General features: G+C 40.7%; 1 protein-coding gene across 2 annotated transcripts in view; it reads left to right on the forward strand.

The window, feature by feature from the left end:
* LOC109615482 (zinc finger protein 501-like) overlaps window positions 1–14,653 on the forward strand; it is a 1,152,720-nt gene that overhangs the window by 643,310 nt on the left and 494,757 nt on the right. The window lies entirely within an intron of this gene.

Consider the following 14,653-nt stretch of genomic DNA (forward strand, 5'->3'; position numbering starts at 1 on the left):
CCAACTAAACAATTAAATGACCCTTCAATTATCTTTTTTCCGAAGCTGGTTTCTGTCATTTACTGTAGTTTGTATCACGCTAATGTAAATTCAAGAGTTTGTTTTTAAAATAAGTTGGTTTTTAGTTAGTTATTTAATGCTCTAAAAACGGTGGTGTGACGTCGTGATTCACAGGTTTGATTGACAGCTATCTGAGCCAAGGAGCCACTGAAGCGCCATCCTCCTTCGGAGGACTGAGGAGATTGGAGCTTAACATTTAATCTCTAAATTTCTATAATTGATATAATTTCACACGGACATAATGGGTTGTTCTGCAGTACATTGTGCTAACCGATCTGGCATTTCCAATCGATCTTTGAATTTTTTTCGGTAAGTTAAATTTATAAGCTATTTAATTAGTAAATAAATGTAATGGGCTAGCTAACGTTAGCTAAAACACAACAAGCCTCGTTAATAGCTAGCAGGTGATCGTTAGCTAGAAGTTACCAATAATTTTTGTATTAGGCCTATTCTAAATTAAGGTTAAACATGATGTAAGTTAGGATATAACATATCGTCTAGGTTTAACAAGCAAAGGTTGTACTGTACTTGGACTTGCGATTGATTACGGTATCCGCATTCTGCGAGGGAGAGTGAGGGCGGGGCACAGGGGTGGGGCCGTTGATTTTGCGGCTTTACGGCTTTACTTCCTGCTCGCTACTGCGCATAACTACTGCGCAGAACTGGTCCCAAGATCGCTATCTGCGCAGGCGCAAGTCCAAGATGTCAGCGCCATATCGGGACACTGGTGGCTTCAGTTTTCACCAATGGAAAAGAGCGAAAGGGCGTCGTCCATTTTTTTTACAGTCTATGTTTCATACAATCTCTCTCCATAGACATCATATAAACGCTAGATGTCTTTTTGCGCAGTCACTTCCGGCATCACAGGCGGCCATCTTGTCACAGGCAGGCATCCTGGCGGGCTCTGTGGTACCTGATGTAAGGTGAGTGATCAGCACGAACACAAATACTCTTATTTTGCTGAAACCTTGACGGATTTACAAACGGTTTGGTTTCTTACAAACGTTATTAACGTGGCTATATGTCTCTCCCTCTCTTGATGACTGATTTATACTTCTGCGTGTCGGCGTTGTTAATGTCATGTGCGTCTTTACGCACTAGGCAGCGCTGTCTCGCAAATTATTGGTTTGTTCGCTCGTAGAGCAGGAAGGCGTCACAGAAAAAGTAACTGTATAGTTGGTAAACAATACAATAGTTATCTAGCTGGAATACAGTGTGCTTGTTCAGCAGATGCGTAATATGGACGAAGAGCGTGTTTAAAATATTTTAGCATGTCAGTTAATCGTTCCAACAATCTTCTCCATCGCTTGAAACACTTTATTACAACACAAAAAGCCACCCACTTCACTCAGTCTTGCTTCAGAGGACAGTTGCTATCCCTCCGCCTGCAAACATTCCTGAGATTGAGTCACCATCCCCATGTCATCTTTGGAGAGTCTGCTTTTCCATTGCATGTAAATCTGATGAAACCCTTTCAAAGTAAGAATTGTTAATTGATATTCTGAAAATAGTTGGTGGGTTAAATCACAAGCAGATATTAGATTAATAATAGGGTTAGGGTTATATACTTAATACTCGTAAACATTCTGCCTTCAGGGGACATTTGCTATTGTTGAGATAAATAAAGTTTAAATAATGCAGATTTAATAACCATGTATTCCTATGATTGAATACAATGACTATCTAGGTTTAAAACTCCATCATACTGTTGTAATTCTCACACGTTGTCTCTGTGAGGAATAGGTCAAGACAGCCTTTTGTCTCACACTCACTGACTTTTCACCTGTCTTTTCAAGAGAGATAGGATTAAAACCCAACAATTAACATGCAAAAGAAACCGCCTCCTATACAGCAGGAAGAACCCTTCTGTCTCCAACCCCCTGATGTCCTAGACCAGGTTAGGACAATAGAATGTTAATTCCTGTAACCTTGTAAATATTTTACATCTGTATGCAAGAATCTGTTGTATCTGTAGCCAAAAATGACCCCAAGGGTGCAGAGTTTAGAGCATGTCCTTCCTCATTGGACAGCAAAGAAACCAACGAGATTCATCCAACATGTCACCATGCCAAGGAAGAGCCAATAAGGAGGGTTTTTACATTTGGACCAATGCAGTACATGACTCCTTCTTCAGAGATTCGGAAACATGTAAATTCTCCACACAATCCCTCCACCTGCAAACATTCCTGAGATAGGCGTCACCATCCCCATGTCATCTTTGGAGATGAGGCTTTTCCATTGCATGTCAATCTGATTAAGCCCTTTCAAAGTAAGCAATTGTTAATTGATATTCTGAAAATATTTGGAGGCTTAAATCATAAGCAGATATTAGATTAATAATAGGGTTAGGGTTTTTTTACTTAATACTTGTAAACGTTCTGCCTTCTATTTGCTTCAATTGCACATTTAGAATTGCCATATGTAATGCATTTGCATTAATTGCACATCCATACGTATTACTTGTACATAAATATATTTAATTCTTGTAAATAGTTTGCCCTCTATTTACACTTCTGGTTAGATGCAAACTGCATTTCTTTGTACTGTACTTGTTCACTGACAATAGATTCAACTTTGTAGTTGAACAGTACATGTACAGTTTTTGCCACATCGGGGGTGTGTATTCAAATATTGTCTTCAGCATTTTCCCCATCTCAAATAAAATCTGATGGATTTTGAACTTGGCTAGACCTTTTATGTGGTGGCAGTTCACGGATCAGTTCACCTATGGTGTGACAAAATCTGGCAATATCATCATCAAACTCTGAAGTGAGCATGGCATGTCTCTCTTCCCTCTTTTCTGTGCTGATCCAGAAGGTTAAGTCGGGCCGTAGTGTCATTGTTCTTCCTCATTTTCTTTGGTGCTCTCTAGGAGGATGAAGAGGAGTCAAGGCAGGATGCATCTGGAGAGTCCCCTAGGTTGTTTTTGGTGGACAGGTCTTGGGTAATTAGACACGGCAGGTTCTAAAGGTTGTCTGTTCTCAGCCTCAGGGTCAACTGATGCAGCAGGTGAAGTTACATTTGAGGCCAGGTCAGTTTCAGATGACTGCTGGTGTACTCCATCTGCAATGACAACACATGTTACTATTCAACAGGGCTACTCAACCTGAAGGGGGAAAGGGGGCATAACATAAGCTTGCAGTACATGACTACTGAAAATAAACAGGTTTATGCCTGCTTTCAAGTAACCTAAAACCTATGCCACAATATCACTGTCGTATAAAAGTCTTCTATTTATTTAATAATTGTCTCCATCTCTTGGCTCTGCTGTTTCCTATCCTCTGTTCCACTATGGTCTACTCTCTCCTCTTCCATGTCCCCTGATGGCTCTCTGTACCATTCTGTCCCTCACTATCAAGACTCTTGTCCCTAAACAAAGTATAACCTTTAAGAGATTACGATAATTTTCTCCTAATAAGGTTATTCAGGTTCAAGTAAACACATAATTTCATTCAACTTTAAAGTTGCCTGGCACTTGTCCCTGTTCCACTTTTCACTTTCGGCTAAAACTATTTAGGGGGAGAGTGGGGTGATTTGTGCCAGCCGGGAAGTAGATCCACCCCTTGTTTCTGGAAAACCATAGAAGAAATGTGTCATATGACAAGTGGTCAAATTTTGAAAAGCCATCCATTGTACTCATCCTCCAAAGAAGAGAGACAGATGGCATGAGAGGTAAGCACATTTTAGCTCGAAAAACAGTATTTTTTCTTTCAAAGTAAAATGTCTATGATTAAGGTTTTTTGATTGTAGTGTCTGAACAATTATAGACAAGTTTGAAAACATTTCACACATGTTTTAGTGCTTTAGCAGGCTACTCAATGAGTCTATAGAATTAGCATGATTTTTGCTCTTAACTGCTAGATCATGCTATTTTTTTCAAACTTGTGGGTCTGGGGTGATTTGTGCCAAAGGGCCTGGGTTAAGTTGTGCCAAAGGGCCTGGGTTAAGTTGTGCCAGTGGCTGAAAAACTGAAAATGAATGAAAATAAGAAGAGAGGGGCTCTGAAAGTGTCCAAACCAACCAAACCCAAAAAGAAAGTGACTGTCTACAGTAGCTCAGAACAGAGTGACATCTCCATTCCACTTAACGACACCACTGATTATGATAGTTCAGATGTCCAGAATGATGATGATGATGATGGTGACAATGATCTGTCTGCTGGTGACTTTGTCATTGTGAGCTTTGCTGGTAAAACCAAATCCTAAACTCTGTTGGATTGGTGGAGAAGGTTGAGGGTGCAGACATCAGTGCAAAGTTTCTAAGGCAAAGTTGTAAAAAGTCTGTGGATGGAAAGCTCATCTTTACATTTAAAGAAAATGATGAAGGAGTCATCCCTAGAGGTGATGTGCTCAAGAAACTACCTACACCCCAAAAACTTGGTGGTGCAGCCAGAAGGGAGCAGAGGTTTATATTGACAAGTGGGATGTTAGGTAGTAGGTCAGGTCCAGACCACCTAGACCTACATACTCACAGGGAATAATCTAGAGAAGTGAGGAGATGGGCATGCCTCATCAGTGTTTGACTTAGGCCTGCATGCCACACTGATTTCAGTTTTGAGTTTGCACTATGTTATTAAATATACGTTTTATTAAGTTAAGTTGACTAAGTCACAATAGGATGTTTAGACATTAGCCTAGTCACTTTATTCTTATATGTTCCATAATTGACAGACAGCGTTCACGTCAACAGGAATCTATTGCCAATGCCTTTTGCCTGAAATGATTCACAAATATCTTATATGCTATTTTGTATCTAAGTTTTTAGTGTTTTCCCAAAAACTACAAAATATGACTTTATCCAACAGTTTAATAGGGTGACAATATCTAAATAAACGTTAAATTAGTAATTTTGTATTGAATTTGTCTTGCTTTCATATAGTATTACAGTTCATAACATTAAAATGTTCTGTTTTACTTCAGAAATCACTGGCACAATTACCCCAACGTATTCCCCCCAAAGAGACCACTTTCTTCTCAATAGCCATATTTCTGAAACAATTTATTTCAGATCCAAAGTTATTGTTCTCGGGGATGCACCACATCCTGAAATATATGTACATCTTTAAATTGAAGGCATTACTGTCATGGACTCACTTTAAAGTCACTTTGGGTAAAAACTGGCACAACTCACCCCACTTTCCCCTAACCAACAGTTTAACTAGCTAACAGTTTGCTAATGTCTCATAACTGTGTCCTAATTTAGTTACTTGGTGTTTGGTAATGAAGGGCCTACTTTGCATCAGCAACACCAACTCAATGACAAACAAGTCATCCATAAGAAGACAACTGATGGCACCTTTATTCATATCAAATAGTTTCTAAGTAATTAATCATTTGATTGTTAATCATGAATATAATAATAAATTGTGTCAGGCAGTCATTCAAACAATGGAATGCAAAGTCATGATCCTATTAAATAGCTACTTCAATTAGGGTACAATCCTTTAGCAATCCTTTTTTTATTCATCATTGGAGACCTATTTGGAAGTTGAAAACAAACATTTAAGCACTTTGTCAACAATTATAAAATTATCAAAATGTTTTGACAATATGTTTCCACACAGATTAATAGTGTAGTAAGAACATTTACTTAAACTCCAATAGAGAATACTACAATAAAGAATACTACAGACCAGGTATTCCAAAAGTTGAAAGGTTCTACCAAAAACAGTCAAACTTTTGCATGAGTGTGGGTGAAAACTAAACTTGTGATTGAGTGAGTGTATGTGAGAGGGAGTGTATTGAATGAGAGTGTGTGACCTGTGGACTAACATTGCAGAGGTCTCTTTAGCTACTGATCCCTTTAAGCACAACTAACTTTTCAAAAGGATCAGTCTAACAAAGGAAAATAAATGCTCTACTAGAGCTGAGGATGGGATGATTGTGTTGAACCTCTGAAAAGGTTCTTAAATATGGGATACTCCTCCAAAGATGCCAAGTACACATTTCTCACCTTGACCTTCTTCAGGTATGGATGCCTTTTTTGTTCTGATCTCCACAAATATGGACAAATTGCTGAGTAAGCACCAATCAGATGCAGCATTTTTATGATGTCATCATGTAGACTATTTCACAGTATTTTTATGCTACAAAATATAAAACACAAGTGTTTTGAAACAAAATATGAAGTCATTTTCAAATACAAATGACAAAATGTATATATTTGAAATGCATGTATGTTAAATACTGCGCATTCCTGTCTAATACTATGTACATTGGATATGCAAAATGCAATGCAAAATGTATTTATAAAGCCCTTTTTACAACAGCAGTTGTCACAAAGTGCTTTACAGAGACACCCAGCCAACAGTAGTGTTGAATTTTAGTGGCTAGGAAAAACTCCCTAAGAAGGTCGAATTTTAGGAAGAAACCTAGAGAGGACCCAGGCTCAGAGGGGTGACCAGTCCTCTTCTGGCTGTGCCGGGGGAGATATTAAGAGTCCAATTGGAATAATAAATACATTTCTCTGAGCTAAATCCAGAGTCTATTTGATTTAAGACTAGGTCAGAAGTATGACCAGGTGGACAAGGACAGGGACAGCAACGGGCCCCCCAAACCAGGTAATCCGCAGGTGTGGACCAGGACCTCATCTCCTCCTAAAATTTAAAACTGGAGGAGACTGAGAAAAGTTAGTAGTGCATTCCTCATATCCCCCAGCACAATAATATAGCAGTGTAACACCTTGGAACTGAGACGGGGGGATCCAGTGACACTGTGGCCCTACCCGGGGGAGGCCCCGGACAGGGCCCAACAGGCAGGAAATCAATCCACCCACATTGCCAGGCATCACCAAAGGGACACCCACCAACTGCAACCCCCCTGAATGAGGGCCGAGCATTGCTAGCAGCGTACAGCCCAATTGCACAAGTGCGCAACAGAGAGTCAACAACAAGCCAGTGACTCTTCTCCTGAAAGGCATTGGAGAGAGGGCATCCCAGATGCGACGAGAGCCCACCTGGCAAGAGAGCAAGGGTGGACAGTATCAAGCCTACTGGTCACCTTCACGCCCCCGGGCCAGGTTACACCTAATTATAAACCGTGCTGTAGAGATGAGTTTTGAGTTTGCATTTCTAACCTTAATTGGCAGATCATTCCACAGGAGTGGAGTTCTATGAGAAAAGGCCCTGCCGCCAGATATTTGTTTATAAATTCTAGGTACAATTAAAAGTCCTGCATCTTACGATCTAAGGTTATGTGTAGGTATGTATGGCTGGGTCATTTCAGCAAGGTAAGTAGGAGCAAGTCCATGTAATGATTTATAGGTTAAGAGTTAAACCTTAAAATCAGCCCTTACCCTAACAGGCAGCCAGTGTTAGGACACTAGGACAGGAATAATGTATTCAAATAGTTTTGTTCTAGTTAGGATTCTAGCAGCTGTGTGCAGCACTAATTGAACTTTGTTTATTAATTTGTCTGGGTAACCAGAGAGAAGAGCATTGTAGTAATCTAGTCTAGAAGTAACGAAAGCATGGATAAATTTTTCTGCATCAGTTTTTAATAGAAAATATCAAATTTTTGCAGTGTTTCGAAGATGAAAATAAGCAACTCTTGAGACATATTTTATATGTTCTTCAAAGGAGAGGTCAGGGTCAAGGGTAACGCCAAGGTTTTTTACAATTTTTTTGGGATACGACCATGCAGCCGTCGAGGTTCACAGTGAGATCTGATAACAACGCTCTTTATTTTTTGGGTCCTAAAACGAGCATTTCTGTTTTCCGTGAGTTTAAGAGCAAGACATTCTCTGTCATCCACTTCCTAATATCTGAAACACATGCTTCCAAAGTAGCTTCTCCATGCTTCATTGAAATATATAACTGTGTCATCAGCATAACAGTGAAAGTTAATATTGTGATTTTGGATTACATTGCCCAGAGGGAGCATATATAGTGAGAACAATAAAATGAGCCTTGAGGAACACCAAAGCATACCTTTGACTTGTCAGAGGATAACATGAGGCTAACATGTTGTCTTCATGAAACATTTAATTTGTCTTGAATGTCATGCAATTCTCAAAATCATGTCAGTCCATTTAAGCACAATATCTGATTACTGTATTACAGGAGCCATGCTAGGTCATACTTATGTATATTACTGCCATTCTAGCCCTTGTTTATTTTGTATTGTATTATGTTTATTTTGTACTTTCAAATTCAAATACTGTACTTTTACTATCTGTTGCTGGACATGTTGTCATGCACTATTTGATTTTGTAACATTTTTATTTCAATTGTTTTTTTAAATGTTTATTTTGTATGCTTGCTGTATAATGTATGTTTTTTTTGTATGCATCTTGCACTATTTGAAATAAATTGTTTAGATTTAATTCAGTTCATTGTCATTTGTGATATGACCAAAATTATTATAAAGGATTATTATAAATAAAACCTAATATTGGGGCGTGAGGCAGCCCGCTGGCCGAACGCTTTGCAGAAACTTGTTTTAACGGTAAATGTAATAAGACTGTGATCCTGTATTCAAGGACTTTTGCGGGAAATTATTAGATCCAAAATATCTATTTGTGGTGACAGGACTAAATCTAAGGTATGATTGTGGCTGTGCGTTGGACTTGAGATATGTTGGATAAAACCCATCCATCCATCCATCTTCTTCCGCTTATCCGGGGCCGGGTCGCGGGGGCAGCAGTCTAAGCAGGGATGGCCAGACTTCCCTCTCCCCAGACACTTCCTCTAGCTCTTCCGGGGGGACACCGAGGCGTTCCCAGGCCAGCCGGGAGACATAGTCCCTCCAGCGTGTCCTAGGTCTTCCCCGGGGATAAAACCCATTGAGTCAATTATGACTTCAAAGGCTTTTTGAAGAGGATCATTGGACTTTTCCATATGAATATTGAAATTGCCAAAAATTTGAATACTATCTGCTGTGACTACAAGACTAGCAAGAATTCTGGATACTCACTGAGCAACATTGTGTATGGCCAGGGGGGCCTGTAAATCGTAGCTATGTAAAACGATTTATCAGCCTGGTTAACTTTCATGAGAAAACCTTAAAAGAATGAAAACCAGTGATGTGTTTAAGAGTAGATTTATATTTACTGTCATAAATATTAGCAACACCCCCTCCTTTTCGGGATGCACGGGGGATCTGATCACTACTATAGCCAGGATGAGAGGCCTCATTTAGGGCAGTAAATTCATCAGAATGCTGCATTCATCTTGCCAATTTTGACAAGATTCCCCATGCCTTTGGAGCTCACACACCCCAAAACATCAGTGAATCACCACCATGCTTCCCAGTTGGGAAGGTATTCTGTTCACTATAGGCCTTGTTGACCCATCTCTGAACATAGCGCTTATGGTTGTGACCATTAAGCTCTATTTTGGTCTAGTTACTCCAAATCATAATGTGCCAGAAGTTGTGAGGCATGTCAAGGTGTTGTCCGGTATATTGTAACCAGGATTTTTTGTGACATTGGCGCAGTAAAGGCTTCTTTCTGGCAAATCGACCATGCAGCTCATTTTTGTTCAAGTATCGTCACATTGTGCTCCTTGAAACATCCAAACCGTCTTTTTCCAGAGCAGCCTATATTTCTCCTGAGTATCACAACAATGAACGAGTGGGGACCCAAATGCGGACACAGAGGCAAAGGAGGACGGTCCAAGCTATTTATTGAACAACCAGGCAGTGGGCAGGCTCGTAGTGGTGGACAGGCAGGGGTCGTCGAAGGTACAGGAGATGGCAGGCAGGCTCGTGGTGGGGGACAGGCAGTGTTCGTCGTCGGGCGGTCGGATGGTCGAAGGTACAGGTGAGGGCAGTTAGGCTCGTAATTCGAAAATCAGGCAAGGGTCGTTACCGGGGAATGGAAGGACAGGTAGACTGGACGATGCACACATGGAACGCTGGAAACCACTGTACGGGACAAGACGATCTGGCAACTGCCAAACAGAGAACAGGGTTTAAATACACAGGGCCAATAGGGAACCGGGAACACCTGGTGAGGGGCGGGGACAAAACAACAGGTGAAACACATCAGGGTGTGACACTGAGGTTACCTGTGGGTTTTACTTTGTATCCCAAAAAAGTATTATGGCAGTTTTGGCTGAAATCTTTCTTGGTCTACCTGACCTTGGCTTGGTATCAAGAGATCCCTGAATTTCCCACTTCTTAATAAGTGATTGAACAGTACTGACTGGCATTTGCAAAGCTTTGGATATGTTTTTACATCCTTTCCCATCTTTATAAAGTTTTGGCAATTTGTTTCTTCTCCCCAACCTCCTAGTCCTAAATAACCACATTAACCTTAATCTACATTCCATTCCTGGAATATACCACTCTTCCAATGAATCGCCTATGAATTGTGCAAGAGCCTCCTCAGTGTGAGGATGCTCCAACCGTTTTAAGTTTAGCAGATGGAGGGTGAATCAGGCTAAGATGCCCAGGAAGGACGCAGTCAGCCCTCGTTTGCTCCATCAGTCTACACACACCGTCTCCTTTCTGACATCTTTTAGTATCTTGGCCAGTTTCTTTTTCCCATCATTCATTTTTGATGAGATAAGCCCATACTCCTTGGCTGGCCCAGGTGTTTGGAATTTGGGTTTCAACGTGTTTTTGAAGTTGCACAATGTCTCCCATAGCCTTGTCTGAATAAACATGTCTACCAGGGGATCTTCGCATTTGAGGTATGCAGGACAGATAGTGTGTCAGGTTTCAACTCGTTTAAAGCAGCTAATTAAAGTTTGCTATACAACCTTCATCAGTGACGGCTCCATGCTGTCTGTTTCAGAACTGCATGGTCTCAGGTTGCTTGAATTCTCGCTGTCCAACATTTCCTGATACAAATGTGTATGTTTTGAGGAAATGTGGACCTTGAGGTTTGTTGGACGGCCAGCATGCTTGATGTGTGCAACTGCGACTGTAAGCAATAGGGGGCCATGCACAGTCCATGTTGAAAGAATGTTTCCTCTGGGATATGCAGGCCTAATTCCCTCATCACAGCCTGTAGTAGGACAACTCAACGTTCTTGCAAACTGAACTAAACAAAAAGTATTCATGATAATAATTTAGATTAATAATTAAGATTTTTATTTTGGTTAGTTTTGCAACTGTGCATTGCCGTTTTAGTTTAGCTTCATTTATTTGAATTTCGTTTCCGTTTTAGTTTCAGGTTCAGTTATGATTATAACCTTGCTGCCTACACATTCTTCTTGAAGTCAATGGAAAAGTGACACCATGAGTGAAAGCATAATCATGACCACGGACTGAGCCTTTCTGGGTTCACACTGGCCATCATTTCAGGACGGATCTAGAAACTATTTGAGCAAGCAAGCAAATTTATTTATATAGCACAATTCATACATCAAAGCAATTCAATGTGCTTTACAAAGAAAACTATATGAAAGTAAAATAACATAAACACAAATACTCAAATGAAAACATCAAATCAAATGAAAACATCATAATAATAAAAAATACAATAAGAAAACATATAAAGATTAAAAATGGGATAAAAACATAGGAAACTATAAGGCTAAACAGTGTGGTTAAGTTTAAGTGCTCAGTCATAGGCACGTGAGAAGAGAAGTGTTTTTAGCCTGGATTTAAAAATCGATACGTTTGAGGCACGTCTAAGATCTTCTGGTAGTTTATTCCAGTTGTGTACAGCGTTTAATTTGGACTCTGGGCTCTACTAGCTGACCTGTGTTCATGGATCTAAGAGCCCTGCTTGGTTTATATTCTATTCAGAAATGGAGTGTGGTTCCAGGAGCCGCTGCTCCTCCACATCGAGAGGGGTCAGCTGAGGTGGCTTGGGCATCTGTTTCGGATGCCTCAGGAACGCCTTCCTGGGAGGAAGTGTCTGGGTAGAGGGAAGTCTGGGCATCCCTGCTTAGACTGCTGCCCCCGCGACCCGGCCCCGGATAAGCGGAAGGATGGATGGATATCAGAAATGTATTTTGGTCTCATTCAGAGATTTATAAATTAAAAGCACCACTTTGAAATCTATTCTGTAACTGACTGGAAGTCAATGCAAAGATTTAAGAACCGGAGTGATGTGCTCTGTTCTCTTGGTCCTGGTTAACATTCTAGCAGCAGCATTCTGAATGAGCTGCAGCTGTTTTACAGTCTTTATTGGGAGTCCAGCAAAAAGGCCATTAGAGTAGTCAACCCTTCTAGAGATAAAAGCATGGATGAGCTTCTCATGGTCTTTTTGGGACACCAAGCCTTTGATTTTGGCTATATTTTTTAGATGATAGAATGCTGTTTTGGTGACCGCTTAGATATGACTGTTAAATGTGAGGTCTGAGTCTATCAGAACGCCAAGATTACACACTTGGTCCCTGGGGCCCGAGAATCCAGCTCTTTATTAATACTTCTATTTTTGTTGCCAAACACAATAATCATAATTGTAGAAAATTTTTGTTCATCCAGGTATTTATATACAGTGACACAGAGAGTCTATTGAGCTGTTATCAAACGGTTCGAGAGACATATTTTTTTGAGTATCATCGGCATAGCTGTGGTAGTTAATAGAATTTGGCCCAGTGGCTAACATATAGAGATTGAACAGAAGCGGTCCGAGAACTGATCCCTGTGGAACTCTGCATGTCATAGCCACCCTATCAGATTCATAATTACCAATGGTGACAAACTAACTCCGGCTATCTAGATTATATCTGAACCAATCAAAGACTGTCCCGGAGAGACCTATCGAATTGTCTAGCCTATCTATAAGTCTTCTATGATCTACAGTGTCAAATGCTGCACTGAGATCTAAAAGAACCAGAACTGAATCAGTATTCAGCCATATATCATTTAAAATCAGGTCCATTTCAGTACTGTGGTGAGGTTGGAAACCTGACAAAAATTTGTCTAGAGGTCACAACATTTCTGAGTTGACTGAAGACAGCCTTCTCAATTATCTTGGCTATAAAAGGGATATTTGATACAGTTCTATAGTTGTTCATTATAGATGCATCCAGTGTTCTCTTTTTTTAATAGGGGCTTAATGGCAGCTGTTTTTACAGACATTGGGAAAATTCCTGATTGCAGAGAGCTATTAACTATTTGCTGTATGTCCATTGTTATAGAGTTAAAAATTGTTTTTAAAAAGTCTGATGGCAGTGTGTCGAGACAGCAAGTGGAAGCTTTAAGAGGTCAAACTATTTCTTCTAGGGATTTTTTAACAATTGTATTAAAATACGACATAATTACCAAGTAATGTCTTGGTGGTCGTGGTGACAGTACAGAGTCCTTGTTAGACTGTGTAGTTCTGATGTTCTAATGTTCTAATACTTATAATTTTGTCACTAAAGAAACATGCAAATTAATTACATTTCACAGTGGACATGATTTCTGACAATAAGATTATTGTGTTTGTAAGCTTGTCGACCATGACAAATACAATGCGGGTATTTGTGAAGCTAAACAGCTCTCAATTTTGAATACACTTCAGTACCTTGAAATTGGCTATCATGTATTCATAAATTCCTGTAGATTGATGACACATGCCTAACTAAATAAACAGATTGCCCTCCAAGAGGAAAGCTGCTCAACTCAATTGTAGGGGAGAAAAACTCCCCAGGGCGATGGTCTTAACATATCAACAGCTCCCAAAATTGGTATTGTTACGCACGCCTCCCGGAGGAGAGAGCGTAACACCCCGCTACACGTAAAGCACCCTAGGGCTTGACAGAATGGGTATGGGGTCGTGGGTGCGAGAATGGATGACAGAGACAGGACTACCGTTTTCAGGACTATTTAATGAACGTAACGGTAAATCAGGGAAAAGGGGCTGGACGGAACCAAAGCAAAGAACAAAAGTAAAACCAAACCGTCTAAACCTACCTTACCTGTCAAACCAAGATCTAACCTGACTAGCACCTCTTGCACCGGTGCTCTAACCAAACTACAGGGGGTGGTCCGCCCAGGTCTGACCTAGTGGTTTTAGACAGAGTAAAGCTACGGGAGGTGTATGCCCCAGGTCTGACCTAGTGGTTTTAGACAGAGTAAAGCTACGGGAGGTGTATGCCCCAGGTCTGACCTAGTGGTTTTAGACAGAGTAAAGCTACGGGAGGTGTATGCCCCAGGTCTGACCTAGTGGTTTTAGACAGAGTAAAGCTACGGGAGGTGTATGCCCCAGGTCTGACCTAGTGGTTTTAGACAGAGTAAAGCTACGGGAGGTGTATGCCCCAGGTCTGACCTAGTGGTTTTAGACAGAGTAAAGCTACGGGAGGTGTATGCCCCAGGTCTGACCTAGTGGTTTTAGACAGAGTAAAGCTACGGGAGGTGTATGCCCCAGGTCTGACCTAGTGGTTTTAGACAGAGTAAAGCTACGGGAGGTGTATGCCCCAGGTCTGACCTAGTGGTTTTAGACAGAGTAAAGCTACGGGAAGTGTATGCCCCAGGTCTGACACAACCAATTGCCACAACACACAATGCACGTAAAGATTTAACACAGACACTTGCCACAACACTTTATCACAAACGTTCCTTCTACCTTACAGATAGCAACACAGATCAAAAGCAATAGCATGTGTGACTCCCTTGTGCGACACCAGAACTGTGGCTTATATGCAGGCAAAACCAGCTGCAACCACTGACGAGCGGGCGTAGGGGCTCTCCAATCAGCCCAAAACGACCAA

Source organism: Esox lucius, chromosome 11 (genome assembly GCF_011004845.1).
Source record: "Esox lucius isolate fEsoLuc1 chromosome 11, fEsoLuc1.pri, whole genome shotgun sequence".
In the NCBI taxonomy this organism is placed as follows: domain Eukaryota; kingdom Metazoa; phylum Chordata; class Actinopteri; order Esociformes; family Esocidae; genus Esox; species Esox lucius.